The sequence below is a fragment of the Orussus abietinus genome, unplaced genomic scaffold (genome assembly GCF_000612105.2).
Source record: "Orussus abietinus isolate OABI.00-Male unplaced genomic scaffold, Oabi_2.0 scaffold38, whole genome shotgun sequence".
Taxonomy (NCBI): Eukaryota; Metazoa; Arthropoda; class Insecta; order Hymenoptera; family Orussidae; genus Orussus; species Orussus abietinus.
In genome coordinates this window covers 431,313-446,261 of record NW_019395221.1, presented here as the reverse complement: position 1 = coordinate 446,261, position 14,949 = coordinate 431,313, and positions in this window count along the sequence as shown.

The following is a 14,949-nucleotide window of genomic DNA, read 5'->3' as shown; positions in this document are numbered from 1 at the left end:
GGATTTCTCTGCGTCTGTCCTTGCAACAGGACCAACATTTCACTTTATTTGTTCATCCCCTCCGGAGTTTCGCGGCCGTACTGTGGAACACCCTCTCGCACGCGTAATCGGTACACCCTCTAATTTGCTTCTACCCCCTAGTCTTCCCCCCTGACCCCCGATTCTCCTATAAGTGCCGACGCGATTCCTTAGGGCAACTTTAGGAACGGAATCGCAGCCGCAAGTTGTTTCTCTTCTATTCTCTTATTTCGAGATAACGGCAATTTCACGACAATCGGCGTATCGTGAGAATAGCAACCGTTAATAATTATTAATAATTTCCGGCCTACGTTCAATGCCATCTCACTATTTATGTCCTCATCTCACACCTTTCAATGCGATAAGACGAGAATGCTAATAATAATCAATTCGTCTAAATTATGTCTTCCTGCTGTTTCAACGTACTTGGGTGTGATGATTTAAAGCGATAGAAAATTCAATTTATAAAGTGGGAACTATCAATAAGTGTATCAATCGATCCAAACGTGCAAGACTTACAATTAGTTTCTATCTTTAGCATCGACCCTGCATTGATCCGCAATTTTTTCAGGAGACAATTCATCGAGTTACTTTTTTTAAAAGGCAATATCATTTCATTCGCAAGTTGCATCTTTTTCTCTTTGATGTCATCGACAATTCGTGCGTTGGTAATAAAATAACGGACGCCAATAATTGCCGCTTTTTAGTACTACCGTCTCTCGCTGCAGTTTCGGTGCGTCGGGGTGCGATGACCTGCGTCGATAAGGATTTCAATTCTTGGAACGGGAATTGTCGATCGGTTTAACAATTGACCTGACATTCTTCGACAATGAATGGGATCTGCGACTTTCATGGAAACCGGGAATTGGCGAAGGTTTCTCCGTCCTTCATTCCTGTCGATCAATTAATCGCTATCGTTCTAATGCTAGATAACGTTACGTAGGAGGCATTTATTCCTTCATCAAACGGCACGTAGAATAATCAACTTTGAAGTAAAAGAATTATTTATCACGTGAATATCTCAATTTTCTTGCTAATTCAATGGAAAAATCGAAGGATTCCAATAGTAGGGTAATCACCGTTAGGTGACAATTAGGCTTGAATGAAAAACTGAATCTATTGCTTTCTAATGTAGCATAAAGTCCTATCGGATGCTTAAACGGAAATGACTTCCCACTCTGCTCCATATGGCGAGACCAACATCGATTCCTATCGTGCATCGATGCGTCAGAGTCACAGTACGATGAACCCGTGTCGATAAGAATGTAAATTCCTGGAACGTGAATTGTCGATCGTATTAGCGATCGACCTGAAATTTCGCGATAACGAAAGATAATGTGCAAATCCCACGAAAACTATAAATCTATAATCATCATATCCTACACATTTTTATAAATTGGTGCCCTGACATCGATGATAATCACTATCAGTCTTTCGAATTAACTATTGCAGAATACCCCCATCATTCTGACCATTCCAGTCCACGTGAAGAAACATCTTTCTACGACTATTTTCTAACGACTAGACTAGACTCTTTTCTATTTTAAACATAAAAAATGGTGCTCCTTACAGAAATAGGCAAGGGCGTCATTTAACAAACCATAATGTGAAAATCCCACGAAAACTATAAATCTATAATCATCATATCCTACACATTTTTATAAAATGGTGCCCTGACATCGAGCGCTCAATCGCATGATAATCACTATCATTTTTCCGAATTAACTATTCCAGAATACCCCCCATCATTCTGACCATTCCAGTCCACGCGAAGAAACATCTTTCTACGACTATTTTCTAACGACTAGACTAGACTCTTTTCTATTTTAAATATAGAAAATGGTGCGTCTTCCAAGAATAGGCAAGGGCGTCATTAGCAAAGTATAATGTGAAAATCCCACGAAAACTATAAATCTATAATTTTCATATCCTACACATATTTATAAAATGGTGCCCTGACATCGAGCGCTCAATCGCATGATAATCACTATCATTCTTCCGAATTAACTATTCCAGAATACCCCCCATCATTCTGACCATTCCAGTCCACGCGAAGAAACATCTTTCTACGACTATTTTCTAACGACTAGACTAGACTCTTTCCTATTTTAAATATAAAAAATGGTGCGCCTTCCAAGAATAGGCAAGGGCGTCATTTAATACTTTGAAAACAGCCGATCCAAAGAGAAAGGAACCGCTCGCGATGATTCATAAAACATCCGAGCAAGCATTAAGGGTTAACGACTCGGGTTCCGAGCGGCGTGGCGTCGCAGGTTCCTAAGGGGAGCCGATTCCCCCTATCGCTCCATATGGCGGTTCGATCGAACGATCCAATCGGATGGCGCACGAAACGGACCGAAGGAACCGAAGCTATCGTGTCGAGTCTATCGTGCGCGATCGCGGTCGATCGTGCACGGCCAGTAAGACATTTCGGGCATTAGCATCCTTTCCCGCAAAGCCGCAAGTCCACTAGCAACAGCCGGTCAGCCTTTGATCTGCCGGATCTCCGCGGTGATCGCAGCTGTTTCTTTCCGTCACCCTGTACTTTAAGGTTTCCGGACTGATGAGTAAGATCGCGTGCTGCGAAAAGGGCCGAGTAATTAAGTTCTCGTCGGACGGGGCCGTACGGGAAGACGGCTTTATTCTTTCGTGTCATTATTTGCGCATTGGTGCGCTGTTACGACCCGGCGAGCCACTCACCGCCGGTGAATATTCACGAGACCGGTGCCATTTTGCCCAGAATACGCAGATTGCCTGAAACTGCCCTCAGTACCGTGTAAAGTGCCCTTCAATAAAAGAATCCCGAGTGCCGATGCGTGGGAGTACTCGGTCGACCATCTTCCAACCGAGATTCCTGCCGGTTGGTTTTATGGGACTCCCCTTTTGGGCGACCTGGAACAGTTATGATTTCTGACAGCGTAGGTCTTCGTAAAATCCCGAGGGAACCTCTTCGGGAACTTCAAATGTTATCTGGGAATCTTGGCACCTTTTGTCGATTTCTGTATAATTTCGTTCGATTAAGGGGGGAGTCTGGTCCAGCCGATCCAAAAAATCGACTTCTTCTTTTTGCCTGAAAATCTTCCTATACATTTGGAGAATACATTCCCAAAGTTGTAGCATCAAATTCGACCTTGAAATATAGTTAGGAGCGGTGCATGCCAAGCAGGTAGAACGGAGAACGGGGCGGCCCACACGGAGAGAAAAAAGTTGTTATCATTACTACAATTGTGTATAGTTGTGTAATTGTATATGCAGAAACTTTAAAAGCGTCAGTTCTTCGTCTGAAGACCTACTACATGCTCCAGGAATCGCGTTTTTCCCAAAACCACGTTTTTCAAATTGCTTGGAATCGTAGCTCATCGAATTTTCATCCGATTCACTTAATTCAAAGTTTAAATTAAAGAAAATTAAATTTATATGCGGATGAACCTCGACTTATGAAAAATTATTATTATCGTACAAAGTCATTGCAAAATTAAGGCTGATTCTTTTCGTTAATTTTCATGTCTGCCATTTTTGGAATGAACAATTTTTTTTGCAAACTGTGGTTCATGCGTATTCTACATTCATACTATAACGAAATTTGTTGGAATTTCATGTTTCAGATAATTTCCAAGGACTCCAAGATTTCAGTCGATTTGGTCGAACCCAGGCGGCCGCTATATCTATATATATATAGATGTTCAAATCAAATTTTTAATAGTGCTTTTTCTTGTTCAAATGTACCTTCACATGTAACAAAAGTTTCGTGAACGAAAATAAATTTTATCTTCAAAAAAAAATGTATTAAAAAATAACCTAAGCTGGACCAGACTCCACCCTTAACAGTTATCTTGGAGTAGAGAAGTCCTTTTATCGAAACATTTAGTTACACGTGCATGAGGATACGACCTTGGTATGCTATCGAATGGTCTTCCGTTGTCGCAGGATGGTGTCACGGGGATGACGAATCGAACGTCCGGCCGGCGCGATCACGGCGACTATAATGCGCTTCTTGCGGGGACGAAGACGGCGGTCGCGAAGGAATACCATCAGCATGGAAGGCCAGGAGGAAAGAAGGAGAGCAAAGCCGCGGTAATGGAAGCGAGGAAGAGCGGAAAGTGGCGAGTAAAACGGGGAGACACGCCCGCAGATAGAGCGAGAAGGAAAGAGAGTCTCGGCCGTTTCCAGAGGCTTGGCGGCGCTTTGTGCGCACACAATCGTAAGATCATGCCCGGTTTTTTTCAGACGACGCAACGCGTACCGCGGGCCCAGAAAAACTTAAATTGATGCGAGTGGCGAACGAGCGAGACCCAGCCGAGCCTCTGCACAGGGCGCGTATCGACCGGAGGAAAGACGAAGAGAGGAACGGTCGGCGTAAGAATAAAGGAACAGAGGGCCGATAATTAGTCACGCAGATTCACTGGACTCGCTTGTACTTTTGCGCCGAAGGGTATCGATGATCTACAGAGGGTGGCCCTGCGCTCAAATTTAGGCCTAAACGTGTATTACGAACAGCGTTCAATTCAATTTGCATTTATAAGATTAGAGAGAATCGATATTAGGTTAATATGGGACGTACAATTGAAACCCTTCATTTTTACGGATTTGTTTGATTTGTCATAATAAAACAGTTACTCGTTTTTTAATGATTTTTCTTATCACATTTAGATGATAAGGTTTTGACAGTTCGAAAAAGGGCATCTCCAGCGCGCGGCTTTTACGAGACGCGCCCGTAAGGGTGCCCGAACCAACGTGCGTCGGGAGTTCTCTGAAAATCTATTATTCGTTTTGCGACGATCTTAATAAGGCAAAAAAACCATCCGGAGTCATCAGTGCAGCTGCATCTGGCCTCCGGCTTGCCCGGGGTTATTGAATTAGACGGGACGAACCGAGTGAATAACGGCCCTCGGCCGTTTCCTCTTCGACCGGGTAATGCGCTCGCAAGGATGGCTACCAAGAATGTCGCATGAATGGGTATATCCTCCCTGACTCGTCGTTTGATTTTCCATCCGAAACCGTTTCATGGAAAGCCTAAGTAATTAGCGCTTAATTAATACCCCGAGGGCAGAAGAAAATCACATAAAACGAGCAAATCTCTAGACAAATGTTTTCCAAAGACGATTCTTTAAAGGTACTGGGAAACGAGACATGCAACGTTTTCGTTTAAGGTCTACGTAATTCTCATGTTTTATTTTTAGCCACGCAACGATCCTTCGCAATCAATTTCCCCGGACTAACTTTTCATACAATTTCAATTGGCAATTACACCCGAGTTTTCTCGCGAAAGGGTGAACTCTGCGACACTTCGGTACCCAAATACCCGAGTTACTAATGCAAATTGCCGGCCATTTGTCCCCTTTTCTTCTATCAGCGAATCGCGGTAATCTGGCGAGCGGATGTTATATGTTGACAAAAGTTTCTGGTAGCACCTGTACGTACGAGGGCAGATTTGTTTGGTGTCACTTGCCGGCGCGCGGAGAGTCGAGGGTCTCTCCGGTTTGCTCGTTTCACGCACACGCGTTCGGGGGTTGGGGGAGGGTGGTATCGGTACCGGGGGAAGCGAGGGCGCACACGCGGCCGAAGAGTGCGAGAGAGGGAGCGAGAGGGAAAGAGGGAAGGTTCGACCGAGACCAACGGTGTTCGAGTTCTCCCGAAAATATTGTGACGCCGCTCGCTGCTGTTTACACGTCGTTGTCCACGCGCCCTGCTATTGACAGCTTCACGCTGGCACGCATCTCAAAATGAGTTACGCATCGAGTCGGGTCTCCCAAAAAATGTTTCGTCCTTCGGCGCGACATTCCCGCGGATTTTCGATTGCGTTTAAAATATCGAAGTTGTTATCTGGCCCGAGGAGCCGGTGGAAGAGCGTCGATGCATCCGCGAAGCGCGCCGTCGGGATGCACGTGAAAAGAGCATTTATATCGCGTATTACGCAATTTTCGTACATCGTCGATTCAGAGCCCCGAAAGTTTGAAAAGGGGAGAGTAAAGGGCGCTCGCCGCGCGTTCAATGCTCGAATTTTCATATTTCATTTCAATTTCCACTTTAGTCGGCCGCACGTCCTGGAAAGGTCCGGATATTCATGCGGCATTCACGGGAACAGAATTTGCATCCGGCGCTAGATCATAATGGCACTTGTGCGGAGGAAATTATTTAGTAGTAATTACCGTCGGACGACGCGAAGAATTGCACCGCGCGGAATCCGCGAGAGGAAATTCTGTCTCGCGAGTCGCTGGCCGGCGCTTTACGAATATCTTCAATAATTATCCCTTCGTTTAATCCGAGCCGACTAAGGTCGATACACCTCGGTTTATGAAAATCACTTAATTACGTCCAACCCCAAAATAGTGACGCGGTTAAGTACTGTATGATTTATCGAGGAATTCGAGGTACATTAGTGGCGTATCTACCTCTCAACGATATTTTAAGTTGACATCGCGGAACCTTCCTCTCTACAGCTATCACCTTTCCGTGTCACCAAGCCTCCGGTGTAAATGTGTCATTGCTGCGGATTCCGCAAACGTCAAGAATGTACTCCGCCGTGAATGTACCATAAAGCAATACGTTTCCCTCTGCAGAAAATCCTGATTTACAGGGATCCAGTCATAAAACGGCCTACGGTCGCCTTCAAGGTAAGTTTAGCCTATAAAACGATTCACGTTTCAGGAGCGCGACGAATGAGTCGGACGTCAAAGAACCTGTCGTCGTCATTTCGTGGCGTCCCGTCCTCTGGGGGATTTTTTGATCGCATCGTATATTCCGAGGGAACTTAATTCCCATGGACTTCGGAAACCCCTTCTGGAAGACGTTTCGGTGACCTGGAGAGATCCTGGATCGACTCGGCCAGAGATTCGACCCGGATGTCGCGTCACGGAGACGCGTTAACACGGCGGGCTCATGGGGGACCAATTAACGCGCGTTCTCCATTATCGGGGAATGGTTTCCGCGAAATATAATGATCGCGCTTCCCCGCGGTCGGGTCGCGCGATCCGTCAGCGCCGCCATAATGTATAAGCGAGCGATGATAACATCAGCGCGGCACTTATAATGCAAATTAGCTGGTGACACTACGGGGCCCTCGGCAACTCGGAGTAATGTAATGCGTGAATAAATAGCAACAACTGGTCCGCCGCGCTGTCAAATACGTCCTGAACTCACATAAAGCATCGCGCGTTGGCTAGCACCGCGTGGGCGTGGGCGTGAGTTGTTAGGTATGCTTCTGATGGAAATATTGACTATTACGCGACCGGGAATGTGTATCATTGAATGGCCGCCATAAATATGCCCCGAAATCCTGGGGCACTTCATACTTTTGATTTATTCCGCGGCTCGTCTGCCCGTCCGCGGACGAACCGCGGCCCAAAATTTGTCCTGCTCCTCCGCTCGGATCGAACGCTTCCGCCTCCACTTTCACCGAGGGTGTCATCGAAGGGAGGTATTTGGTTATGCGCGTTTTTCGGAGATTTAAACCGACCAGACGAGACAAGAAGGGGAACCTGTAATGTCATTGAAGATCAAAGTACCGCTCGGTGAAAAGTAAGACAGCACGAGTAAGAAATAGTTGATAGGATCGTCTTGACGTGTGGACGCATGAAACCTGGTTCATCGGAATAGTCGGTTGATTCATACTTTTACGTATCCGTGCCGTACCTAAAAGCGCAATGATTTAGCCTTTGCGACACTGGCTCCGATAAGAGAGGTCCCGATTGGAGTAGTTCATCTCGTTTGCCCTCCGGGATTCCTGGGCACGCATTGGCAACGAACGTTCGAGCAGATCAACGTTCCCGGGAAATCGGAAGGAGGTCGAGGGTCGCGACGAAATTAATCCCTCGGCAATTAGTCGGACCGCACAAGAGTCAGCAGCCTTTTAAAACGCATTTAAAGTCACGTCAGTGGGAGGTGAAGAGAGAAGGTCGTATAACACCTTTGCTGCCTACTTGATTCGCGTTACGTCCGTCGCCGTCGCCGTGGGATGGGGTGCAGGGTGCAAAGAAGAGGGCGCGCGTTCGGATATCCCGTGACTGTTGAGTCGAGAGCATTACTGATTCAGCGCCGGCTTAAAATGATACGTTCAATCCCATGACTGAATTAATAAACACAAAAATAAAGATCACGGGCTCGCTCGTGCGCCCCGCCGTCCTGACTAATGACGTATTTACCGCTTCGAGTTGCGCTCGCGCGAGTACGCCGTACATACGTACCCGGTTCATTAAAATTTACCTTATAAGCCAGGAGCGTTGACGCATTCACCGCGGACATAATGAAGCAATGTTTCAATGGGTGTATCGCGACCTCGCCCGACCAAACGTCCCCTTCTTACAGAGAGTACGCCATCCGACCCGGACCCTCCTCTCAATACCGACTGATTGCACTTGCCGGGGAAAAGAAACGGACGCGCGGCGTCGCGACGCCGGGACGGTGCAATCTCGGGACGCATCCCGGTCCGAGGGTGCTTCCTCGATCGTGCCTTCGAAAGGCAAGATGTGGTATTTGCTCGAGTGGTAGCTCAACGCATCGGGATGCTGCCGAAACTACTTCGACGTCTGAGAGGGGAAAAGATTTCGAAATATGACGACCCGGCACGTCGATGCAGAATTTTTTCCAAAAAAATGATGATTTATTAAGTCGACTTTTGACTTTGCATCGAATTCTGAAAATCGACGTGACATCGCGTATTCGGTTTTACGATAGACTCGTTCATAGTTTGACGTAGGGCGTAACGAACGTCGGACTGAAATACGCGATGTTATTTTAAAGTAATCATTGCAGTAACAACATGTTTCATTGTTACGATTTCCATCTCCGGATACTTTATGGCGGAATGTAAAACTACGTTTGAGGGCTCTGCAAATCGGCGAGCCATCGATTCTAGCGGGTCCTGACGTTATTAATGCTGCACGTGCTGCACCAGGCGTGTCGGGGTATCGATACTCTCGGCGATTGTTACATAAATTATCGGTAAGCTGCGCCTGACAATTGTACGGATATTGATGCGATTATCAATAATATCCCGCGGAGGCCAGCGACGCTGCATGCCGCGACGATTTGTGTACAGCTATTTACGCGTATTTGAACACGCGTCCGCGGGTAAGTATTGATATTTACATTTCAGCAGTGGGAGCAAGAAGGATATTTCATCGCGTTTCTACCGCGCATATTTTCTACGTTCAATAAACACCTGGTAAATTATTACTTTGCAGAAGAACTAAAATTTCCACGCGGAAACCGTCCTTTGAAATTGATCGCCTTTTTCATTGCTGCGAAAGTACCCGGTCTCAAATTTTGCTTTATTTTAGCCAAGGATATGTGACATCAAAAAGGTGTCGGAAAATAGGGCATAATGGCGGATTACAGCAAGCGGACGATGCAAAAGGGGTAGGTGCAGTTGAAAGGGTGGGCGGTGAAATTTACACCGGATGCTCTGCCACCTAATAACGTTATTGCGTTGTATAAACTCGGGCCATGCGCGCACACACTGCGAACGCATTAAAACCGGCCGCCACATCGACCGAGTATAAATAATACTCGTGGTCATTTCCGATGCTGTATTTAGTTTATTAGCGCGACCCCGTGTAACGGGGGAGGACGCCGGGATTTTTGGGCTAACGCGTACAGCCACTAATTCCGGCCACGAATTGCGGGATACGGTTTGCCGTGAATTGAGCGACTACTCCTGCCATTCCGGAAACGGAACGCCCTCTATGGAAAATTGCCGTTTCGCGTTTTGCACAAACTTATATTTCGTCAACTTTTACAAACCAGTTTCTTTGTCCATCCTCTTGGGAATCTGAATTCATTTATATTCCCTTAATTTGATTTGACCGTTACGAAGCTTTCAAGAATAGATGTAAACGGCAATGTTACTCCTCAATTGGCTGGCTTCGCTGGCTCCGTTTTCATTTTGCGTAGAAGAATTTATCGATTTCTTTGCGTCTTTTACATGGTCAAAAATGTTATTTTACTTAAGATGACGTTTTTTCATTTTTCTATTTCTCAGACTATTTACCAAACGAGACATCTGGAACTTAACTAAGCAGAAATAAACAGCTTCCGTTGCTTGTACCACGTCCTGGCGATCGATGAGCGTGTAAACATGCCTAGACGACACTCCACTTGAAAAGTTAAGGGCCAAGTCATTCGTCGGAGTCCTTCGAGTAGTGGCACTCGAAAGCTCGGGGATCCGATTATTTAGACTAAATTGAAGTGCCACTTCGATGTAGCTTGAGACCAAATTTGATGGGCTGTATTCCATAATTAGCCGGTCAAGTATTTCTTCTTGTATCACCGTGGGAGGCTGTGGCACAAGGAAACGAAGAAAAAATGATCCTAGCATTTGAAAACTGATAAATTTGTTCTAAGGCTACATTGTATTCAAACTTGGTTATGGACATAAAAAATTACATAATATTAATTTGAAAGTTATCATCGATTAAACATTTGCAAGAGTGCCGCGTGAATCTTTCTGGCCGTTTTCAGTGTTTTCCTTGTATAATGATTTCTTTATGGGAAACTCAAAGTCGAGACCGTTATAAACGGCACCCCTAGGTTTCCCTGCCACGGTGGTCCATTGGCCCAGTGGCCTCATCCCTTTGCCCCTGCAATCCCAGCAATTCCTCTAGCCGGCGCCGCGACGCCTGGGACGCGCATCTGTTCGCGCCACGTGGAATTCCCGTCTGGCCTCCTCCGACTGCGTCTGGCTTCTTCCTGTCCGAATGCATCCACAAGTGCACTCTCGTAACCATCTTCGTTTCCCACTTTCAAAGATTCTCTTCCCATGCCCTATGACAACCTCGCAACTTGCTTCCGTAACCAACTATTCCCTAATCATCAGAAAAGAGAAACCACAGCACCATTATAGAAATGAACATTTTCATGACATCCTTCATGTATCGATAGTTGGTAACGCGTTATCAGCTGTCCTTTGTCATCGATAACGACGAGGAGTGTCATTAAAGGCAACTTTTGGAGATTCTTTACGAACGCCATTTTCTAAAAATGTCTATGGGAATATTTTCATTTTTAAGATGTTTCGATATTCAATTCGACCAGAGGTTGAATCGATAAAGGGTGGCAATCCCTGACTCACTCTCGTGCCCCTCACCGGAGGGATACCAACATTCACAGACAATGCATCGCCTGTCCAGGCTGCAGATACAATAGCAGTCAATAATACGTGTGATTTGTGCAATAGGCGCCTATTGCACGTGCAGCCGGCGCCACGCATTCGATGCTGTGAAATCGTTTCGACATACGCGTATGCGTAGACGCATACGGTTACTTCGGAACACGTTGCACATGTGCCGGCGATTGCCTCGTCGGTATCCGATGTGTCTGCTCCTCGTTATTAACCGTGTCTCGACGCCTGAGTGACCGCTCTTTATTGCGCCAGTATTTAAACAATCCATTTATGTAATAAACACCCCACTCAAGTCCTAATGTTACTAATTCCAATTAATTGAAATCCCGCCTCCAAAGTTCTAATTTCATTCATTTATTATTTACGTAAAATTGATATTGATTAGACGTTGCAGACGATGTCCGATGGACGGTACATTTGTTTCCTATCATCAACTAACAAATAATCCCGACCTATTTGGAACTAAATTCCAAAATCATTACTTACTCAACCAATTACCAGGGTCTAAAATCCTACAGATTTTAGAGCTCATATTCCCCAACTATCCGCAAACATTGTTAACTTGATCATCCTTGTAAACACTGTGTTTAAGTCCTCTCGACTGACTCATAAAACCCCTTTTAGCCGCATTCTTGCCTAAGCAAACGCATTGAGATTTTAACACGATCTAACGAATTGCAGAAACTACATCCCAGAATTTATGATACCTCGCACATCCACCATTTTCCTTAAAAAAAAAAAAAGAAAAACCCTTAACACAATTTCTTCTAAAATTCTCCCTTAGCTGTAGTGATCCGTTCCTATCCACTTTCATGAACCGTGATTCTCAATAATTATCCACTCGCAACGTGCACAATATTTTTCAGCATTCTCCTCTCGCAGCATCAATCTCGCCATCTAGACAACGGCAAGTGTCGGGGGTGCACCTAGCCGACGAAAGATCGAAAATTGCAGATGACGACTCGCGTCCATCCGGCGTGGCACTTTGTCGCGTCGTAACCAATCCGGTGGTGAAGCGGCATCCAGCGGGCAGCATCGGGCGCATCTCCGGTGGTGGCGACGGCGATGGTGACGGTGGTGGTGGCAGCGGTGGCGGTGGCCTAGGGACAATGATCCAGCGATGCGACACACGCACGCGGTGCATCGGTCGGGGTGGTTCTCGATGTGTGAACCCGCTCTGCCGTTCACTGTTCGCTGTTCAGCGTTGTATGGCATCGGTCGTACGGCGCTTGGATGGCGGAGAGATAGCGATAGGGGATAGGATACATATAATTACCGGAGACTGTGCTCCATTTCACACATCACACACCGTGTGATCGCGTCACACGCCCGACGCCTCTCCGCCATCGCGTTCGCTGCAACGCACCGCTCGCCGTACCGGGTGGTCCGTTCGCAAATTAACCCGCTTATGGGGAAACGAACTTCGTCCCGTCGCCATTGTGCAGGACTTTATCGCCCATCGCATCTCCTGGGGTATTCGTTAATTTTCTTTTATTTCGTTGAGTTTTACCCCTTGAATGAGAAGGTGATTATCCCAGCTTACGGGCAATTCTGACAAATGTGGATGACATAGTTTACGCATTAAGCCTTTCATGATATTAAGAGTGCGAAAATTTATGGGCGATGAAGAAATATTGCTGATCGACGGTTATCGCCGAAGCCCTACTTACTCCATGGTGGAATGTTTTCAACGCATTGATTTCGTAATTCTTCACATTTCGGAGCAACTTCTTGTGGACGTAATTTAAATGAATTTCACGTGAGAGTATTTTAAAGTACTACGTGTACAGTTTTATTGTTAAATTCATAAATTTTGAGATGGATTGGGTGTTTTATGTTGTATAATTTGATGTTAAGGTACTCTTGGACTCGTAATAGACGTCGCTTCATTCTGTTTTTGTTTTAAAGAAAAATGATTTTAAGGCCCTTGGACTCTTCTCGGGGTGCTCGCTTGGGAGGAAACGCGTTTAATTCGTAAATCGAGCAAACGAAGGACCCTCGATGATGAATTATTGAAACGAGGAGCACGTCGGGTGATGGAAGCTGATCGTAGGATGTGGGTGGATGAGGGAGGATGGAGGTTTCGACGCATCGACGCCGTTGCAGTCGGATCGCTCTTGGATGGAGTGGTGCAGTTGCAGGAATGGAGGGCCGCAAATAGAGGATAGCGGATTCGACGCGTATATCCGCACGAAGCAATTGAACGGCGAATGATTCAATTTGTCAGACCAATGAGTTTGTCAGGTGCCACTCCATGCCGCGCCGTACGACGCGTGAGCTCGAATTGCATCTGATTTAATGTCGCGCGTATTGCCGCGCATTACACCCTGGAAATATCGCAAATCCCTCGCTCGCCGGCCGATTACTTGTTTCGCAGAAACAATGCTGAGAGTAGCGTCGATGCAATTGCTGGCTCGGTGCATTAATTTTGAGAAACATCTGCTTTTATTCCGCGACAAATCGTCAATTCAAATGTCAACAGACGCGCCTATTGTTCGTAGGACTGAATAAGATTTACATTCTTTACAAGAACTGACATGGGAGATGCTTAATCGCATAAATTCACCAAAACTGACCTGCAGCTTTAAAGATATACCGAGATTTAAAATCGTTGACATTTTCATGTGAGACTACATAACTTCTTATTCTTGATTGTTTGAATATTGAACGGATAACTCGTTGTTGATTAAATATAATTTATTACGATGAAGTCTCACGTATTAAAACGAAACTGAACAAAATTAGTTTACTGCATAGGACTCTTTTCCTAACATCACTTTTCCCGAATTCGGTTAGTGAGCATATTTGAACTAATTATTTTTATGAATCTGGCACGATGTAGTATAATTGTCGTGTCATTGCCTCGTCTCATAACTTAAGCAACCTGCCGGTTCAAAATACCCGAAAACGCGTAGCGACCAACCTTTGAAACGGTCGATGGTAAATATTTACAAAAGGGTACGGAGAGTTTATGTTACGCCAGAAGCTGGCACCAGTAGGGGTTGTTCGGCCCGATATCGGTATCCCTTGTGAGTGGAAACGAGCATAAACTACCCGTAAGTGATCTCCAACATCTGCAGACACTTTTCGGCTTCGGGTGCTTCCAGGAATTTATTTCTTCTACGGGGCCCTCGAAAACCGGCTTTAAGAAATATTTATAAAAATACACATGTGATTACGGTACCTAAATACACGTTTCTACTTGGTCCTCCTCTTACAACGAACCGTCCTACCTACGACTTAATTAAAGAGCTTAAGTCAGGCCTGGGCGGAAAATCCTCGTCCGATACCACCGGGAGAAAAATATTTCAGCCGGATTAAGGATGTAAGCTTTAGAAAAAGGTTACGGAGGCAGGCGGGAATAAATTCTAATGTGGCGGCATTATAATTGCGCGGTTTACGTTCTCCGCCGGCCAAGGGCTGCGAGCCAAATTAGCGACGATCATTATTTATGTCTCTCGAGGAAAAGGGGTGTAAAATAACCACTCGGTCCGGTACTTCTGAACACCAAGATAAAGAGCAGTTCAAAACGGCCAGATTTTCCTGGACGGTCGAAAATGTTATATCGATAGCAATATTAGCGCCACGGCTACATACGTGACTGCCTAGAAGTCGATATGTACTTTTCATAGTTGTAAACATCTGTAAGATATCAGAGTCCATTCATTTAATACCCCCGATTTGTTGATATTTACATAAATGAAAATTTGACCATCGATAATAATAAGCTACGATGAAAAATATTAAATGAGACGCAACGAAATGAAGTGGGAGAAAAACAAAAAGTACTGCGTATGTCAAGTCTAGTCTGA